This window comes from Cydia pomonella, chromosome 6 (genome assembly GCF_033807575.1).
Source record: "Cydia pomonella isolate Wapato2018A chromosome 6, ilCydPomo1, whole genome shotgun sequence".
Classification (NCBI taxonomy): Eukaryota; Metazoa; Arthropoda; class Insecta; order Lepidoptera; family Tortricidae; genus Cydia; species Cydia pomonella.
Window position 1 is genome coordinate 16,095,007 of NC_084708.1, and position 20,404 is coordinate 16,115,410.

General features: G+C 39.9%; 1 protein-coding gene across 1 annotated transcript in view; it reads left to right on the plus strand.

The window, feature by feature from the left end:
• The first annotated feature begins 7,935 nt into the window (after positions 1 to 7,935).
• Positions 7,936 to 20,404, plus strand: part of LOC133519102 (adenylyl cyclase-associated protein 1) — a 60,735-nt gene continuing 48,266 nt past the window's right edge. The window contains exon 1 of the mRNA XM_061853024.1: positions 7,936 to 8,091. The gene's annotated coding sequence lies outside the window, so the exon portion shown is untranslated. The remainder of the gene's footprint in view (positions 8,092 to 20,404) is intronic.

Here is a 20,404-nt window from a genome sequence, read left to right on the forward strand (position 1 = left end):
TTCGAGTTTGGTACTGTCGTACAGAGGGCGGTCCGGTGACCTCCGGAAAAATCTGACATTCGGTCTACCGGATCGGGACAGAAAAATGTTTGACGGCCCGGCTAAACGGTGGGAGATAGTGGGGGGGTGCTCGACCGAATGTCACAGAGGACCCTGGGCAGTTTCGGAGGCCGCCATTTTTTTTTTCAAAATGGCGGATTCAAAATGGCGGCCGATTTTCAAGTCGGTCCCGGCGCGCTCAAATTTCGGTCACGGAATCTCGGGGCCCTCTTGATCGGTATGGAAAAAAAAAAATGGAAAAAATCCAAGATGGCGGACACCATGGCCACTTTTATTTTGTATGGCAACTTTTAAACGGTGACAGATAGGTGGGGGATGCTCGACCAAATGTCATAGAGGGCCCCGAGACAAATGGAGTGGCATTTAAAAAAATTCAAAATGGCCGACTCAAAATGGCGCCGAAATTTCAAAACGGTCCGAGAGCGCCGAGAACCGGTACGTGGGTACATATGGGCCCCCGCATTCGAAAAAAATTTTTTTTTTTTTTTTAGCTCGAAAAAAAATTTGTATGAGAATTTTTTTCGAATCCCCCACATGCCAAACGGTGAGAGATAGGTCGGGGGAGCTCGACCAAATGTCATAGAGGGCTCTGAGTGGAATCTGAATAAGAAAAAAAAAATTCAAAATGGCCGACTTTTTTTTTTTCTAAAACTTCAAAAAGGTCCGAGCGCTCTGAAATTTCGGTCGCGGTATCTCGGAGCCCCAATGACTCCTATGGAAAAAAAAAATTTGGAAAAAATCCAAGATGGCGGAGAAATGGTCAATTTCATTTTGTATGGCAACTCTCAAACGGTGCGTGATAGGTGGGGGGTGCTCGACCAAATGTCATAGAGGGCCTCGAGACAAATAAAACTGCATCAAAAAAAATTTCAAAATGGCCGACTTTTTTTTTTTCTTTTTTTAATGTTGGTCCGAGCGCGCTGAGATTTTGCATGCGGCGAGCCTGGGGGCCAAGATTACCATATGAAAAAAAGTTTTTTGGAAAAATCCAAAATGGCGGCGGACAGGGGCAAAGTCAAATTTCCAAGTAGGTTAAGCGAGCCCGAAGGGCGAGCTTCAGGCTGGGAGGCCGAAGGCCGACCCTGGCGGAGGGCCGAAGGCCCGGAGCCTTCACCCCGACCCCCAAGCGTGCAACCCCCAGTAACTAAAAGCGAGGCCGAAGGCCGAGCTGCGTGCGTACGGTGCTCCCAAGCGTTCTACCAAGTCGACTGTCTTGATAAGCGGAGCCGGCGGGCCGAAGGCCCGACGGCGACGCGTCGAGGCCAGCGAAGGCCGAAGGCCGAGCTCCGCGTAGGGCCGAAGGCCCGAAGCGTCCCACTGGATGGGCCAAGCACGCGAGGCCGAAGGCCGAGCTGCGAGAGTGCGGCCCAAAGCGGAAGTACAACCGCATTACATTTCACCTTTGGAAAACAAATATTCTTTATACTAAAAATAACGGGAAAAATGCATTTATAGAACGAACCGGTTACAAGTTAAGTGTTTTAATAAGCGAAGCGGCGGGCCGAAGGCCCGACGCTGAGCTTCGAAACCCAGCGAAGGCCGAAGGCCGAGCTCCGCGTAGGGCCGAAGGCACGGAGCGTCCCATTGGATCGCCCAAGCACGCGAGGCCGAAGGCCGAGCTGCGAGAGTGCGGCCCAAAGCGGAAGTACAACCGCATTAACTTTCCCCTTTGGAAAACAAATCTTATTTATATTAATGACAACAAAAATAACGGGAAAAGTTATAAAGCGAACCGGCAACAAGTCAACTGTCTTAATAAGCGTAGCCGGCGGGCCGAAGGCCCGACGGCGAAGCGTCGAGGCTAGCGAAGGCCGAAGGCCGAGCTCCGCGTAGGGCCGAAGGCCCGGAGCGTCCCATTGGATCGCCCAAACACGCGAGGCCGAAGGCCGAGCTGCGGGAGTGCGTGCTCGCACGCGGACCATTCCTTGCAAGCAAAAGTACAACTGCTTTACCTTTTCCCTTTGGAAAACACAAACTTTTACACCTAAACAACAGCAACAACAACAAACACTACAACAACAACACATAAACAACAATATTAATAACAACATACGCGAGGCCGAGTGCATGCTCGCACGCGCAGCAAAAGTACAACTGCACCACTTCTTCCCTTTGGAAAACAAACTTTTTCACTCAAACAACGGCACCTACAACAATAACTCATCAATAACAACATCAACAACAGCACCAACTACAAAAACAACAATACTAACAACAGCACCATGCACACCGCGGGGCCCCCGGGCCCCGCGCACCAAGCAAAATCTAGTCTACTCATTATAATTCCATCGTGTTTGGGCTCAAAAGATTTGCCCTGACGAGTACCATCGATCTAGATGAAGTCCAGGGTCTCATGATGGAGTCAGGAGTTGGTCACCAGAACTCCTAATCTACTCATTATAATTCCATCGTGTTTGGGCTCAAAAGATTTGCCCTGACGAGTACCATCGATCTAGATGAAGTCCAGGGTCTCATGATGGAGTCAGGAGTTGGTCACCATAATTCCTAATCTACTCATCATAACTCCATCGTGTTTGAGCTCAATAGATTTGCCCTCACGAGCACCATCAATCTAGATGATGTTCAGGGTCTCATGATGGAGTCAGGAGTTGGTCACTAGAACTCCTAATCTACTCATTATAATTCCATCGTGTTTGGGCTCAAAAGATTTGCCCTGACGAGTACCATCGATCTAGATGAAGTCCAGGGTCTCATGATGGAGTCAGGAGTTGGTCACCATAATTCCTAATCTACTCATCATAACTCCATCGTGTTTGGGCTCAATAGATTTGCCCTCACGAGCACCATCAATCTAGATGATGTTCAGGGTCTCATGATGGAGTCAGGAGTTGGTCACTAGAACTCCTAATCTACTCATTATAATTCCATCGTGTTTGGGCTCAAAAGATTTGCCCTGACGAGTACCATCGATCTAGATGAAGTCCAGGGTCTCATGATGGAGTCAGGAGTTGGTCACCATAATTCCTAATCTACTCATCATAACTCCATCGTGTTTGGGCTCAATAGATTTGCCCTCACGAGCACCATCAATCTAGATGATGTTCAGGGTCTCATGATGGAGTCAGGAGTTGGTCACTAGAACTCCTAATCTACTCATTATAATTCCATCGTGTTTGGGCTCAAAAGATTTGCCCTGACGAGTACCATCGATCTAGATGAAGTCCAGGGTCTCATGATGGAGTCAGGAGTTGGTCACCAGAACTCGTAATCTATTTATCATAACTCCATCGTGTTTGGGCTCAAAAGATTTGCCCTGACGAGTACAATCGATCTAGATGAAGTCCAGGGTCTCATGATGGAGTCAGGAGTTGGTCACCAGAACTCGTAATCTATTTATCATAACTCCATCGTGTTTGGGCTCAATAGATTTACTCCGACAAGCACCATCAAATTACCATTATGATGAATAGATTAGGAGTTCTGGTGACCAACTACTGAGTCCATCATGAGACCCTCGACTTAATCTAGATCGATGGTACTCGTCAGGGCAAATCTTTTGAGCCCAAACACGATGGAGTTATGATGAATAGACTAGGAGTTCTGGTGATCAACTCCTGAGTCCATCATGAGACCCTGGACCTGATCTAGATTGATGGTGCTCGTCAGGGCAACTCTATTGAGCCCATACACGATGGAGTTATGATGAGTAGATTAGGAGTTCTGGTGACCAACTCCTGACTCCATCATGAGACCCTGGACCTCATCTAGATCGATGGTGCTCGTCAGGGCAAATCTTTTGAGCCCAAACACGTTGGAATTATAATGAGTAGATTAGGAGTTCTAGTGACCAACTCCTGACTCCATCATGAGACCCTGGACCTCATCTAGATTGAAGGTGCTCGTCAGGGCAACTCTATTGAGCCCAAACACGATGGAGTTATGATGAGTAGAGTAGGAGTTCTGGTGACCAACTCCTGACTCCATCATGAGACCCTGGACCTCATCTAGATCGATGGTACTCGTCAGGGCAAATCTTTTGAGCCCAAACACGATGGAGTTATGATGAATAGACTAGGAGTTCTGGTGATCAACTCCTGAGTCCATCATGAGACCCTGGACCTGATCTAGATTAATGGTGCTCGTCAGGGAAACTCTATTGAGCCCATACACGATGGAGTTATGATGAGTAGATTAGGAGTTCTGGTGACCAACTCCTGACTCCATCATGAGACCCTGGACCTCATCTAGATCGATGGTGCTCGTCAGGGCAAATCTTTTGAGCCCAAACACGTTGGAATTATAATGAGTAGATTAAGAGTTCTAGTGACCAACTCCTGACTCCATCATGAGACCCTGGACCTCATCTAGATTGAAGGTGCTCGTCAGGGCAACTCTATTGAGCCCAAACACGATGGAGTTATGATGAGTAGAGTAGGAGTTCTCGTGACCAACTCCTGACTCCATCATGAGACCCTGGACCTCATCTAGATCGATGGTGCTCATCAGGGCAAATCTTTTGAGCCCAAACACGTTGGAATTATAATGAGTAGATTAGGAGTTCTAGTGACCAACTCCTGACTCCATCATGAGACCCTGGACTTTATCTAGATTGATGATGCTCGTCAGGGCAAATCTATTGAGCCCGAACACGATGAGGTTATGATGAGTAGTTTAGGAGTTCTGGTGACCAACTCCTGACTCCATCATGAGACCCTGGGCCTCATCTAGATCGATGGTGTTCATCAGGGCAAATCTATTGAGCCCAAACACGATGGAGTTATGATGAGTAGATTAGGAGTTCTGGTGACCAGCTCCTGACTCCATCATGAGACCCTGGACCTCATCTAGATTGATGGTGCTCGTCAGGGCAACTCTATTGAACCCAAACACGATGGAGTTATGATGAGTAGATTAGGAGTTCTGGTGACCAGCCCCTGACTCCATCATGAGACCCTGGACCTCATCTAGATTGAAGGTGCTCATCAGGGCAACTCTGTTGAGCCCAAACACGATGGAATTATAATGAGTAGATTAGGAGTTCTAGTGACCAACTCCTGACTCCATCATGAGACCCTGGACCTCATCTAGATTGATGGTGTTCGTCAGGGCAAATCTTTTGAGCCCAAACACGATGGGATTATAATTAGTAGATTAGGAGTTCTGGTGACCAACTCCTGACTCCATCATGAGAACTTGGACTTCATCCCGGTCAAAAATAATAATGCAAACCCTAACGTAATTTCAAGTGAAAATGCGTTTTTCAGAAAATCGCAGCCAAATAACACTAGACCTTACTCATAGTGTTGTGTTCCTGCCGGTGAGTAAGGTTGCCAGAGCTCAACGAGGGGTGGGAGGGGGTTAGGGTCGGCAACGCGCATGTAACTCCTCTGGAGTTGCAGGCGTACATATGCGGGCCGTATGCTTGTTTGCCACCGACTTAGTATTAAAAAAAAGTAACACTGAAAATCCATCAATAAGCGAGTGTTAGGCATACTGTAAAAAATGAACTTTTATTAAGATTTTCTAATCGCAGTATATAGCACTTCTCGGAACTCCGTAGCTGATTACGATCGCAACGAATGCCTGACAATCGAGCACAGGTCCGTCCTCTAAGCGCGCTCCGCGCGGACTGAGAGCGGGGCGTCGCTGCTGCGTGATTTATACGTGTATTAAAAAAATATAAATTTACGGCAATGTAGGTCCCATAGTTACGATTTTTTTTTTATAGGTTAACATAAAGTTACAGTTTGCTATAATATTATTTTTAAAGCAAAATATGCGTACCATTTGCGGAAATAAAATATAATAAAACCCTGTTTTCGCCAAAAAAATGAAGAAAACTCGGAAGGTATTTTATCAGTTTTTTCAAATGAATCTTCGATTGTTAATCATTCCAGCCCCTCGTACGAGATATGTTGAATCAAATTGTAGTCATTCATGTACCAAATGATTCTTGTTTATAGCAAAATTGAGAACCGAAACGCCACATCACACTGCAAAATTTGGAAAAGACTCCCAAAAAACCTCATTAAAAAAGAGGTTTAAAAGAGAAAATGAAAATTTGAACTGTTGGAGCCCCTAGTTTAGGAAACGATTATTTAAGTACGTTATCAGTTTTTGAATAAATACTAATAGTTACGTCGTAATCTTGAATGAAAAAGGAAGCATTTTACAAAATACGCTCGTCTGTAGGTATAAGGACTCTTAAATCGAAACTTAAAAAATGGCTTCTCGAGCAGACGTTCTACGACCACAAGGAGCTATATAAAATGTAATTAATTAAGTTTAAGTTAAACATATAGTTTAACATTGTATAATATTGTAGTTACATACTGTAACCCTGACATGTAATTTTATATTATCAATAAATTATTATGATTATGATTAGACAGGCCTAGGCTGGGCCATCGTGTAGAGGAGCCTTTAAATACAATTGCATGGACGAACCGAACGTACCTGTACCGGTCCGGTCGGGTCATATCATGGCGCGGCATTAAGCGTAACATGCATTTAATTGCTGGTACAGTTAGCATCAAAAGTAGCGGATCAGACTACGCGTCAAAAGTATCTTTTCTCATTCTCTAACAGCGTAACAAAAAAGGATATTATGTCAGGGTTGAAGCGAAAAAATAATTTATCCCCACTTCACGTGTAGGGGAGGCACCATAACAAATATTTTTCTAGTTTTTATTCTTCTACATATTCAGCGTGATTGATTTATATATCCATGCCAAATTGCAGCTTTCTAGCACTAACGACCACCGAACACAGCCACGGACAGACAGACAGACTACGGAACCCTAAAAACGGGAGTCAAGGAATTAGGCGCAAAGGCGTAAACAATCTGCGAAAGCGACGCCACACTTACGTTCGCGGCTTCACACCGTGATTCGCGCATGAGTGTGGAGCGCCCTTGTAGACAAACTCAACATTCACTTTTTTTTTACATCGCCCTATCTGTAAAATTGCAGCCCAGAACGGATCGAGATTAGTGCTGATTAAAACTCGAATCCTCTGCATTAAGATTAAGACCAAAGAATATAAATATAATATTCACTGTTAAGACTCCGTTCTAAGCCAGTCCAGACGGGAACAATTTTTTGCAAATTGTCTGATCTAATCAGTCGATTTGATCAATCGTCCGCACGGACGCAAACTCCAATTTTGCTCGCATATTTCGACCACCGCGCCCCCATTAGTTACCGATAAAATGGAGGTGCGGACGCAAGAATACCATTTTGTGACGTGTGTATTCATGTTTGGAGGCATTTTTTAAATTTAAGGTGCTCAAATATCACCATAAATCTAAAATTGGAGATTGACGCCAATTTCTTTTCTGATTAAATCGGTCGATTTCATCATCCCGTCTAGACTGACTTGTTTTTACAGTATAATTCAAAATGTAAAATGCATCTGTTAGACCGTACATCATATAATAACGGCTATTTTTTATACTGCTACTAGTATTTAGATAAAACCTATAAAATTGTTGACGGAGTCTTTGTCCGAAGGCACTCAGGACTCGACTCAGGAAAGGTCTCTACTCAGGACTTAAAAGATTCAGAATATTTTTTAGCGCAGTCTCGTAAAAACGAGTCGAGTTCTTCAAATTTATACTCATAACATAAGACTCCAGTCCTACCAACGCTGGTTGAGATTTGAGATTCAAAAGCGATGTGTTCTTTTAGAGCGTGTTCTAAGGATGTGTTGAATGGAGTAATCAGTTCCGTTTTTCCTTTTGTACTACAGAACTGTAAAGAACCCTAATTGTTATAAATTTAATTAATAGTAGTAGTTATGAAAACTTACAACTCAATAAGGCATCTACTCCTAATTATATGCGAGAAATATTTCGTAGGAAAAAAAATGTTTTTTACAGTAATATTGGCTTTTAAAAGATGCTTCATGGGTAGCGTCAACTAGCGTCTGCGCTGCGAAATGTAACGAAACGGAACGCCGAACGGCAAACGGTATCTGACAACTAACCTCAAGACTGATTTTTTATCGTTTTATATACGCGAATCTAGTGGTTTCCACCTCATATAAGCTGATAGCAGAGACCGGTGACGCGTAAGTGTTTTCTAAATCATATATTGTAATTATTTCACCCAGATTTTCGTTGCGTTTACTTACTTACGTGTAACCTTATTTTGCATTTACCGATTTATTCTAGTAAGCCACAACCAGTGTTAACCATTAATGGTGTTTATAAAATTCGCTTTGTTTATATTGTATTGCCAAATTGTGTTTCAGTCGGTAACGTCAAGATTTTTACGTCTAAAGCTTATTATAATGATAACCCGGCCGCCAACACTGTAGTACAATGAACTTCGTGTTAAGATAAGTAAAACTACGATTTTACGAACTTTTCCTGTCGACCATTTCCTGTCTTTGTGTAGCTAGTTATGGAAATCATTAGGTGTTCAACAGTATTATTTAATGCCCAATATATTCATTATTGATTACTATATTAAATTGTTTTTAGGGCACCATATTGGGTTATTCTGTATTATGCTATAATTTTGAGCTGCTTAGTCGGATAAATTTGGATTTTATGCAGTGAATTACTCATAAATATATCAACAAAAAGTTTACAACATAACATTGAAGTGAAGGTATATGTCAGAGAATATATTGAGTATAAACAATTTCAATGAATTGCTTATGAAACACAGCCTTTACTGAAGATCAAATTAAATAGGCAAAGCCATTCTGGAGATAAATGGAGAGATTATTTTGTGCTCACAGACACATAAACAAACAAGCCCTCACCTTAAATACATAGACTGGCTATATTCTATGTCTATGACGGTGATGGTCTTAGGTTTGATTTGAGACCTGGTCAGGCCATGTATTTGTGTGACAAGCACAGATATTCCTTGCTGAGTCATGGTTGTTTTCTATTATATTTAAGTATTTGTTTACAGTAGATTTCATTTATTACTTTATTACCTTTTGTTTACATCCACAGATGTTTAGCAACTGTGGTGACCCTTTGTTTATAGGTTAATATTAGCTAGGTAGAGATATAGCATTAACACTTGTTTGACATGAACTATTTTTCGGAGAATTTCTGAGTAATTTGAACTTAACAGATTAAACATTAAAGGTACTAAATCCTGGTGTAATAAATATAATTGTATCTTAGCGTTTTTTCTTAAAAATGAAATCGATAACTTGAAAAATTATAACGCCTGCAAAATTGTAATGGCAAGCAAAATATAAAATGAGTAAAACTTGGAAAGCACAAATAAAATGACTCGTATTATAATTGAATATGAAGGTACAAAAAAGGTACAAAAATTTGGCTTTTATAGAATTTATCAATAACTACGGGAACATAGCGTAATAAAGTACACCCACCATTCTGACTTTCACCACATAAATAAATTAAAATCAGAGTGTATGAATTGATTGAACATAATTAAAACATTATCCTCTCTATCTTGGGGTTCTGATAGAAATTGTCTATTAAACACTTACCGTAGCATAATTAGACAAAAAATAGACTATGGTTCAGTTTTATATGATTCTGCAAATAGTGGAATATTGAATTCACTTGAGAGTGCACAAAACACGGCACTGAGACTTAGTATTGGTGCATTTCGTACAAGTCCTGTTAATAGTATATTGGCTGAGGCCGGAGAAATGCCACTTAAATATAGGAGGAGAGCTCTTTCGTTGATTTATGCAACGAAAATTCTATCACGTCCAGATTGTCCTACATATGATTATTACATCAAACAATCTGTTACTGATGACGAATTTAATTTTCACCCAGGTTTACATCAACCTTTCAATATTAGAGTAGCAAGATATCCAAAAGAATTAAATCTCACTATCCCAGAATTATACCCAATAAAATTACTTACTGTTCCACCTTGGGAACAGCTTCAAGTGTCCATAAATCTAGTCTTATCCGAAAATAAAAGGAGTGACATGGCACAATATACTTACAAGAATCTATTCAATGAACTTAATGATGGGTTTGAACACTGTAAAACGTATTATACCGATGGTTCCGTTATAAATGGCAAATCTGGATGTGCAGTTGTATCTATCAATAACTACAATTATAGACTCCATGATTTTAGTTACTCTATTTTTACCTGTGAAGCGATAGTAATTCTTAAAACCATAGAGTTAATTGAAAAGGATTCTAACCTAGTGACACATGTAATTTACACTGATGCTAAATCATGCTTGATGGGCTTGCAGAACCCCAAGAACGCCCATCCACTTGTTTTACATATTAAACAGAAAACTATTTACCTATTAGAAAAAAAAAATTAGAATTGAATTAATCTGGATTCCAGGACATCAAGGGATTATTGGAAATGAAAAAGCTGATATTGAGGCTAAAAACGCTACTAAAAATCAATAGATAGATTATTTAATTAAATCCAGCTACCCTGAAGTTAAAAAACTGATCAAATCAGCAATCAAAACCTACTGGAATAATTATTGGAAAAGTGGTAACGTAAGTGGTTTATCGTATGTTAGAGAATCAATTTTTGAAACCCCACCGATACCATTCACGTGTAGAAGAGATTAGATCGCTATTAGTAGGTTTAGAATAGGACACACAAACTTAACCCATTGCCATCCCATTGGTATGTTATCACTAAGGAAGAAAAAAATAAATGTGATAAATGCGGTTTGGTTTGGAGTTGACTGTGAGCCATATTTTAGTTGAGTGTTTAGCATATAAGAAAGAAAAAGAAATCTGTGAGTTGCCTAACACCTTAAGTGATTGTTTGAATGATGGATATTTACATGTACTCAGGTTTATAAAATTAATCGATATATATATAAGAATTGTAATTCTCTTGTGGTCGCTAATGACCTAAAAAAAAAAAAGATTTTTCATACTGAACCCCAGCTGCAAAAGTGCATGGCGCCTTTATGAAGATTCTGGGACCTATCAGAGATGAAGATGGAACTTGGAGGCGTAGAAAGAATAGGGAGCTAGAGGAGCTGGTTGCGATGCCCAATATAATTTGCGAAATCAAAGCCACACGACTCCGCTGGCTCGGTCACCTAGAGAGGATGGGAGAGGATCGTGCCGTGAGAAGAGCGTATGTGGGGCACCCGGGTGGAAAACGTCCGTCTGGGCGTCCCAGATATCGCTGGAGCGACGAAGTCCTAAAAGACCTGTTCGCCCTCGGAATACCCAACTGGCGTGAAGTGGCGCAGGATAGGGCAGAGTGGCGCTCTCTTGTGTCAGAGGCCAAGATCCTGTTTGGGTCACTGAGCACTGGCTCACTGGAAGAAGAAGAAGAAGAAGAATATATTCGGAGATAATCGCTCCGAAAGAAAAAAGAAATGTGTCCCCCCCTCTAACTTTTGAACCATAGGTCCAAAAAATATGAAAAAAATCGCGGAAGTAGAGCTTAAGAAATACATTAAACGAAAACTATAGCGGACATGATCAGTTTAACTGTTTTTGAGTTATCGCAAAAAGTTTCCCCTTCATAGTAAAAAGACTTACTTTAATTAGGTACTGATTATGCAAATTTGCCTATGTGAAAGGTACCGTTTCATCCCTTGATTGACAATTTACTATACTTTACGCTCCAGTTTAGCTTACTGTGACGGAAAAGTAACTACGGAACCCTACACTGAGCGTGGCCCGACACGCTCTTGGCCGGTTTTTATTATATTAGGTAGGTATGTAAGTTTTTGCAAGTAACGCTGCCATGCGTTGGTCGAAATCGTAACACGTGTGTATCGGACCGTATCTATGTATGTGTCTCATGTGGCTGTATTTTTAGAGTTTCTGTCTGATTTTTAATGTAGGACTAAGCAGAAGATAATGTATTTTACAATGACATCTTGTACTTAATTATTCCGGAAATAGCGAAGATTCACATATTAATACCTAAATACACGAATTCGGTCAGAATACATATTAATTTTTAGAAAAGTAAGAACAGCTATTTCGCTTTGAAAGATTAGCATGCGGCTCATGAATTTATTTTGATCAAATATTATATTTCGTTTCTCGTAAATATTGTATTAAATCATGGCACTGGCGTGGTTTGGTCAAGAAGATAGAGATGGACGTATAATGTATATATGACAGAGGATATAGCATTTGAGTGAAATGAGGCGCATTGTTATTTTTTTCTGTTCGTAAGTCTATATAGTATATAGGCGCCACGGAGGGTGATCACAAGCAATTGGTGAGGAATAGTAAGAATGTAATGTACACGCGTCCCACTTGCACCCAGCGGCGCGTCATTATCCGCAGCCGCCGAAAGCTCAACTAGAGCGATTGCGTTTAGTGTTGTGCCTAATGAACATTCATGTTCCCGGGAATAATCCCCATGGCCGTGTTCCTGCAAATCTTCTACTTCCCCGAGTACATTTCCTAAACAAGATAATAGAAATAGTACAATTATTGCAGAGGCCGGGAAATGGCAATTCGTAGATGAGTTACATTATAAAACATTGTTAAAAATTGATAATCAACATTGCCAGACCATTTCCACCGGCGATAGACGCTTTAAAACTGTCAAAAAAAAGACTGTATATGTGTACCTATTTGCGTGAAAATTTATGAGGGTCTGGGGGATGGTTGTGCCCCTGCAATTGGTCTGGCTACTTACAAAATGGTTTGTAATAGTTCCCTGAGTATCATACATAGAAATCAAGAGTGAGAATATAAGTAAAGTTTCAATATTTTTTTGGCAGTTTTAAAGCGTCTGGTAATAGTTATCGCCGGCGGGAATGGTCTGGCAATGTTGATTATTACTTTTTAACAATGTTTTCTAAAACATACATAAAAATCAGCCATAGAATATTAAGGAAAGTTGTATTTTTACCAGCCTTTAGGCCTTTAGCACCTTGTACCGGACAAATGGCCGTTGGGCCAATATAGCAAGTATGCAGACATTAAAAGTAGGTACATACTTACCAACACTATATTATCCCATACATTTTATTAATGAGAAAATAAGTAAGGTCTGGCGGCTCTAGGATCTTGGACTAAACTCTACGTTAACTTACCTACTTGACTACATCAACGTGTGGAGAACTAAAATTACAGATGGAAATATTCTCGGCACGTTTTCCATTTTCAGAAACAGCCAACAATAATTGCGCTACACGGAGCAGCCTATCACAAAATATTTGGACTGGTCTCGATTGTAAACTCGTATCTGATATAAGTTGACCTAACATTCTTAACTACTTATGTAGGCAAAGGGAGTGTGAGTTTACATAGGTATCTGTCAATCACATTGTGACAATTGTTACTCTACGCTATTTTACGCTAGGACTGAATTACGGAGTATTTATAAAGTTTTCGTTAAATGTGATCTGTTTTTAGTTAGAAATCAAAATGTATTTTTAATGGATGGAATGATTGCATGTAAGTGGGCTGTATAACACAAGTGAAGCGCAATGTTGGCCATCCTGGAGAGCCGAAAAAGTAGGTAACAGATGCATCAGAGAGACACAACATGATTCACATTTGGGTTTGTTAAGCAGTGTCACTTCTATGCTAAGCACTACAAACTAAGGTCCACACATGGGCTGAAATTATCAGATTTACTCGTACAGCACCAAATTCAAGGGTCATAGAGTAATTCAGATATTATCTATGGAATCTGTTCCTTTTCGTGGCAAAAATGGCAAAATAGACATGGACAACATCTGAACTTATTCCGTATCCATAGTATCCATACAGACTCCGGTGCTGAGTGTCTTAAAATTTCAGGCCGTGTGTGATGCACGTTAAGTTCAGTTACCAGTTCGCCGGACGATATCGCCGGCCTGTCAGTTATTCGTAAAAGCTGACAATCGCGAATAACTAACAGTCCGATATATATCGTCCGGCGAACTGGTAATAAGTGGGCCCGTTTATACTGGTGTACCTGAGGCTGTCGGTAAATGTTAGTGAATAGCAGCCCGTATTGTCAATAGTCATCTTGCCATTGCAGCCACTGCCACGCCTCGTCATCTAAATAGCTATTGCACTTTTCTATACGTGTGATCTAATTTTCTTTGACGACATGTTTATTCATGTTATATGTAGGTATTCAAATATCTATGTGATACGTTTTTTGTGGCTTGAATTGCGCTTCGAACTCAATCACTATAGTTTTCAGTACGAACAGTGATGATGAATTATAGGAAGGTATAGTTCTATGGTGCTGTAAAATTTTCAGGATTTTTCTTTTCGCCAAACCTAAGTACTAGGACCTGCATGGCCATTATTTATTAAACAGTAAGTTTTAAACATACGTAGCAACTAGTAGTTATTGTTTTGATCTGTGGCGCAGGCGTAAAAGGCTAGCCAGCCACCTTAACATTTGTAAACTACATAAACTACATTGGCCCTTCTACACATTCTGCACTTGTAAAATGCGCGAAGATTGGTCTTAAACCAATAAATATGTAACGAAAAGAGGACGGAAAATTCATGAAAATGTAACGATAAACTATTGAAATAAATAATGATATCAATCATTCATATTCATAGATTGAAACAATCTATGAGCTGAATTAAACTGTATTCTCATAAAATACCCTAAATACGAAAGAGCGGCGGTAACGGTAATATTTTCCAGGGCCTATTTTCTTTCCCGACGATGTTGGGTTGGGGAAAATGTGATTATCTTTTCGCCCTGCATTTAACACGTTCGGTCCTCTGTATGAAATGTCACCCTGTGGGAGAAATTCTAGTTTCCAATCCCATTCCACCTCCGGATTTCGATTAAAGATTAATGTATTTTTATTACCTTACTTGGCCGGATTCAATTTTCTTTTTAGTCACAGAAAGGACAAAAATGTTAGAGTGACATCGTGCAAAATTTTGGCGTAAATATTAATATGCAAATATACCTAATATGAATGTGCGGTGCCCATCACCAAGTAAAAACTAGATAACTCTATTTAATATTATGATGATATTTTAATTATAAATACCTATCTTATAATAAAATCAAAAACTTTATAAGAGTGGGCGGGGCGAAAAGCCAGGAGAGTCGAAGGAACAAAAGGTTAGGCGCGCCGCGCGAATTTCGCGACAGAAGATTTCGCGATCGCGCGAGTTTTGACGTTTTTCCTCAATACCTCTGGAAGTATACTTGTGTTTAAAATTTTGACTAAAATTGTGTCATTTTCAAACAAAAGGTACCACATTGTTGCTTGCAATAAAGATGATCTGACAGGTTATTCGCATAAAGATACAAGCAACTTTATGGTAAGCGACAATATTATACCTGTTGCTTGAAAACGTCACAATTATACTGCTCTGGTATGCAGGGATTGTAGGGTAACGACATACAATTTAAAATAAACGAAAATTAGACATGTTTTCGTGATATTTATCTATCGCGTCAACTTTAACTTTTTAAGGTTTTACTTAGAGTCTGTACCCCTAGTGTAAATTTTATCGACATCATAACGTGACGTACGCGTTTGCGTTTAGTCTCATTTTGTATTGGATTTAGAAAGAGCGCGCCAAGCGGGACGTTTTGGAAACTCAAAATCCTATACAAAATGAGACTTAACGCAAACGCGTTCGTCACGTTATGATGTCGATAAAATTTACACTAGGGGTACTGGCCTCGCAAATATAGTCTAGTTTATGAGTGAATTTGTTCATGACATTTGCCCTTGCTTAAAACATGTAAAAACTTGAATTATTGCGATGCAACATGTAGACAAATAAGTATATTATAAATTTAAACCATAAAACCCCTTGCGAGAGCAGCACAATATTATATTATCTTTCGACTGTATTTTTGTACATAATATTTTATCACGTGAAATTTTTGTTAGACATGAAAGTAGATTCGGAGTCACGTCTGTGTTTAAAAAACTGATCAAATCAGCAATCAAAACCTACTGGAATAATTATTGGAAAAGTGGTAACGTAAGTGGTTTATCGTATGTTAGAGAATCAATTTTTGAAACCCCACCGATACCATTCACGTGTAGAAGAGATTAGATCGCTATTAGTAGGTTTAGAATAGGACACACAAACTTAACCCATTGCCATCCCATTGGTATGTTATCACTAAGGAAGAAAAAAATAAATGTGATAAATGCGGTTTGGTTTGGAGTTGACTGTGAGCCATATTTTAGTTGAGTGTTTAGCATATAAGAAAGAAAAAGAAATCTGTGAGTTGCCTAACACCTTAAGTGATTGTTTGAATGATGGATATTTACATGTACTCAGGTTTATAAAATTAATCGATATATATATAAGAATTGTAATTCTCTTGTGGTCGCTAATGACCTAAAAAAAAAAAAAGATTTTTCATACTGAACCCCAGCTGCAAAAGTGCATGGCGCCTTTATGAAGATTCTGGGACCTATCAGAGATGAAGATGGAACTTGGAGGCGTAGAAAGAATAGGGAGCTAGAGGAGCTGGTTGCGATGCCCAATATAATTTGCGAAATCAAAGCCACACGACTCCGCTGGCTCGGTCACCTAGAGAGGATGGGAGAGGATCGTGCCGTGAGAAGAGCGTATGTGGGGCACCCGGGTGGAAAACGTCCGTCTGGGCGTCCCAGATATCGCTGGAGCGACGAAGTCCTAAAAGACCTGTTCGCCCTCGGAATACCCAACTGGCGTGAAGTGGCGCAGGATAGGGCAGAGTGGCGCTCTCTTGTGTCAGAGGCCAAGATCCTGTTTGGGTCACTGAGCACTGGCTCACTGGAAGAAGAAGAAGAAGAAGAATATATTCGGAGATAATCGCTCCGAAAGAAAAAAGAAATGTGTCCCCCCCTCTAACTTTTGAACCATAGGTCCAAAAAATATGAAAAAAATCGCGGAAGTAGAGCTTAAGAAATACATTAAACGAAAACTATAGCGGACATGATCAGTTTAACTGTTTTTGAGTTATCGCAAAAAGTTTCCCCTTCATAGTAAAAAGACTTACTTTAATTAGGTACTGATTATGCAAATTTGCCTATGTGAAAGGTACCGTTTCATCCCTTGATTGACAATTTACTATACTTTACGCTCCAGTTTAGCTTACTGTGACGGAAAAGTAACTACGGAACCCTACACTGAGCGTGGCCCGACACGCTCTTGGCCGGTTTTTATTATATTAGGTAGGTATGTAAGTTTTTGCAAGTAACGCTGCCATGCGTTGGTCGAAATCGTAACACGTGTGTATCGGACCGTATCTATGTATGTGTCTCATGTGGCTGTATTTTTAGAGTTTCTGTCTGATTTTTAATATAGGACTAAGCAGAAGATAATGTATTTTACAATGACATCTTGTACTTAATTATTCCGGAAATAGCGAAGATTCACATATTAATACCTAAATACACGAATTCGGTCAGAATACATATTAATTTTTAGAAAAGTAAGAACAGCTATTTCGCTTTGAAAGATTAGCATGCGGCTCATGAATTTATTTTGATCAAATATTATATTTCGTTTCTCGTAAATATTGTATTAAATCATGGCACTGGCGTGGTTTGGTCAAGAAGATAGAGATGGACGTATAATGTATATATGACAGAGGATATAGCATTTGAGTGAAATGAGGCGCATTGTTATTTTTTTCTGTTCGTAAGTCTATATAGTATATAGGCGCCACGGAGGGTGATCACAAGCAATTGGTGAGGAATAGTAAGAATGTAATGTACACGCGTCCCACTTGCACCCAGCGGCGCGTCATTATCCGCAGCCGCCGAAAGCTCAACTAGAGCGATTGCGTTTAGTGTTGTGCCTAATGAACATTCATGTTCCCGGGAATAATCCCCATGGCCGTGTTCCTGCAAATCTTCTACTTCCCCGAGTACATTTCCTAAACAAGATAATAGAAATAGTACAATTATTGCAGAGGCCGGGAAATGGCAATTCGTAGATGAGTTACATTATAAAACATTGTTAAAAATTGATAATCAACATTGCCAGACCATTTCCACCGGCGATAGACGCTTTAAAACTGTCAAAAAAAAGACTGTATATGTGTATTTGCGTGAAAATTTATGAGGGTCTGGGGGATGGTTGTGCCCCTGCAATTGGTCTGGCTACTTACAAAATGGTTTGTAATAGTTCCCTGAGTATCATACATAGAAATCAAGAGTGAGAATATAAGTAAAGTTTCAATATTTTTTTGGCAGTTTTAAAGCGTCTGGTAATAGTTATCGCCGGCGGGAATGGTCTGGCAATGTTGATTATTACTTTTTAACAATGTTTTCTAAAACATACATAAAAATCAGCCATAGAATATTAAGGAAAGTTGTATTTTTACCAGCCTTTAGGCCTTTAGCACCTTGTACCGGACAAATGGCCGTTGGGCCAATATAGCAAGTATGCAGACATTAAAAGTAGGTACATACTTACCAACACTATATTATCCCATACATTTTATTAATGAGAAAATAAGTAAGGTCTGGCGGCTCTAGGATCTTGGACTAAACTCTACGTTAACTTACCTACTTGACTACATCAACGTGTGGAGAACTAAAATTACAACCTAAGTACTAGGACCTGCATGGCCATTATTTATTAAACAGTAAGTTTTAAACATACGTAGCAACTAGTAGTTATTGTTTTGATCTGTGGCGCAGGCGTAAAAGGCTAGCCAGCCACCTTAACATTTGTAAACTACATAAACTACATTGGCCCTTCTACACATTCTGCACTTGTAAAATGCGCGAAGATTGGTCTTAAACCAATAAATATGTAACGAAAAGAGGACGGAAAATTCATGAAAATGTAACGATAAACTATTGAAATAAATAATGATATCAATCATTCATATTCATAGATTGAAACAATCTATGAGCTGAATTAAACTGTATTCTCATAAAATACCCTAAATACGAAAGAGCGGCGGTAACGGTAATATTTTCCAGGGCCTATTTTCTTTCCCGACGATGTTGGGTTGGGGAAAATGTGATTATCTTTTCGCCCTGCATTTAACACGTTCGGTCCTCTGTATGAAATGTCACCCTGTGGGAGAAATTCTAGTTTCCAATCCCATTCCACCTCCGGATTTCGATTAAAGATTAATGTATTTTTATTACCTTACTTGGCCGGATTCAATTTTCTTTTTAGTCACAGAAAGGACAAAAATGTTAGAGTGACATCGTGCAAAATTTTGGCGTAAATATTAATATGCAAATATACCTAATATGAATGTGCGGTGCCCATCACCAAGTAAAAACTAGATAACTCTATTTAATATTATGATGATATTTTAATTATAAATACCTATCTTATAATAAAATCAAAAACTTTATAAGAGTGGGCGGGGCGAAAAGCCAGGAGAGTCGAAGGAACAAAAGGTTAGGCGCGCCGCGCGAATTTCGCGACAGAAGATTTCGCGATCGCGCGAGTTTTGACGTTTTTCCTCAATACCTCTGGAAGTATACTTGTGTTTAAAATTTTGACTAAAATTGTGTCATTTTCAAACAAAAGGTACCACATTGTTGCTTGCAATAAAGATGATCTGACAGGTTATTCGCATAAAGATACAAGCAACTTTATGGTAAGCGACAATATTATACCTGTTGCTTGAAAACGTCACAATTATACTGCTCTGGTATGCAGGGATTGTAGGGTAACGACATACAATTTAAAATAAACGAAAATTAGACATGTTTTCGTGATATTTATCTATCGCGTCAACTTTAACTTTTTAAGGTTTTACTTAGAGTCTGTACCCCTAGTGTAAATTTTATCGACATCATAACGTGACGTACGCGTTTGCGTTTAGTCTCATTTTGTATTGGATTTAGAAAGAGCGCGCCAAGCGGGACGTTTTGGAAACTCAAAATCCTATACAAAATGAGACTTAACGCAAACGCGTTCGTCACGTTATGATGTCGATAAAATTTACACTAGGGGTACTGGCCTCGCAAATATAGTCTAGTTTATGAGTGAATTTGTTCATGACATTTGCCCTTGCTTAAAACATGTAAAAACTTGAATTATTGCGATGCAACATGTAGACAAATAAGTATATTATAAATTTAAACCATAAAACCCCTTGCGAGAGCAGCACAATATTATATTATCTTTCGACTGTATTTTTGTACATAATATTTTATCACGTGAAATTTTTGTTAGACATGAAAGTAGATTCGGAGTCACGTCTGTGTTTTGTGAGGTTTTGGGTAGTTCAAAGTTATGTACACTCGAAATGCCTGTGCGTATGGTATAGGTACTTTGATGTAGATGTTGTGGGGTAGAGTGCTGCTACTCACATCATAAACCATTTTGTCTCGACTCGGAGTTTATTCCTAGTGTAGCTTGACCCCGAGATTTGTAGTAGCTTTGCGTAAAAGGAGGTTAGATTTAAACTGGTTCGTCTTTATTGAAGCAGTCGGTGTCTATGGGTAACAAGGCTGGAGTCCCTCGGGTTGTGCGGGACGGCGCGGGTGGCTGATGCGCCCGGTC